We start from the raw sequence: 1,697 nt of genomic DNA on the forward strand, positions 1-1,697 counted from the left end.
TATTAAAAGCAATTTATTCAGAAAAGTCACTACCAATGAATTCATTCAGAACAATTCTAGTCACTACTATTACAACTACAACATGTCACTTTTAGGTCACTTGACCATTTAAGAGGACTCCAACATCCTACTACTGTCATACCACGCCCGCATTTTTCTTATTCTTTCTCTTCTTTAAGACTGAAACCGGTGCGAAAATGTTCTTCATGATAAAATTATTTTAGCATTTTCTACCTTGTCTTATTTTCCTAATACATATTAATTCGTGGGTTTCTTTTCAACCTTCTACACCACCACCCCACACACACACTCACACACACGCACACACATGTATATACAGAGTGCGATGAATAAATTGTCGCCATTCTATATTATTTAATTTCGCACATGTGCATTGTTTGTTTTTGATTTTGTCGACTACACAGTATAGTAGGGTCAGTTGGGTCCGTCCGTGACGCAATTCACTCTGCCAAATATTTGGAAGCAGCATGCTGTACTGATTGGCATTCGCGTCGCAAGCTCCAATACGAACATTTCAGAGTGTTTGGGTGTGAATTTGAGGAGAGTGCACGTCTCCAAAACACGTACCGAGAATAATAAAAATCAATCATCCAGTCAACATCATGGTGTTTGGAATGATAACTAGTGATGAGGATGTTATGCTTCCATTCATCTTCCCACATAGCCTCAGACTTAACCCGAAGGTTTACATCAAGTTCTTGGAGGACATAGTGCTGCCCTGGGTCAAGAGGGTGGCTGATGGAAGACTGTGTCTGGCAACAGGACTCTGCACCATGCCACACAAGCAAGAGAACCCAATTTCTGCGACCACATCACCCCTAATATCTGCCACTTAACTCCCCAGACTGTAACCCCCTTGATTATTATGTGTGGGGCGCAGTTGAGCGAGAGACCAATAAAACTCCTTCTAACACCAAAGAGGAAGTGAAGTCAAGGAGTATAGCAGCATTCACTAAATTAAACAAGGAGACCGTCAAGAAGAGTTGCAGGAGATTCCGAAGTCGTCTGAAGGGAGTGGCTGAAGCTAATGGCAATTTTATTGCATAAATTTACTCTAACATTTGAAGATATTTTTATGTAATCTTGGTAAATATATCTGTTAAAATGAGATGTCTGTGTTATTTTCACCTCTGCGTGATTTAGACAACAGCTTATTCACCGCATCCTCTGTGTGTTAGTGTGTGTGTGTGCATGTGTATGTGCGTGCGTGTCTGCGTGTGTGTGAGTGTGCGTGCATATATATACATAGAGAGAGAGGGGGAGAGTGGGATGGATAGAGAGACAGATATATAGATAGATATTAAAAATGGCTGAAATGCTCTGTATAAATTATACTATAGAAGCAGATTGAGAGTGAAAAAAAAGGAACGTCTCATTTGAAATAATTGTTATGTTATGTAAACAAAAGGAATATGAAATTGTACGATTCATTTGAAATAATTATCCGTTTCAGACGAATTACATAACAAATAATAATTTATTTATACCTCTTAGATATCTTAATATTTTCACAATTAACACTAGCTGGTTACACACTTGACGCAAGTCTATGAGAATGAATAATTTACATTATGATATCTTGTATTTCTACAACAACAACAACAACAACAACAACAACAACAACAACAACAATAGCAACAACAACAACAGCAACAACAACAATAACAATAATAATA

The sequence above is a fragment of the Octopus bimaculoides genome, chromosome 4, assembly GCF_001194135.2.
Source record: "Octopus bimaculoides isolate UCB-OBI-ISO-001 chromosome 4, ASM119413v2, whole genome shotgun sequence".
NCBI classification, from domain to species: Eukaryota; Metazoa; Mollusca; class Cephalopoda; order Octopoda; family Octopodidae; genus Octopus; species Octopus bimaculoides.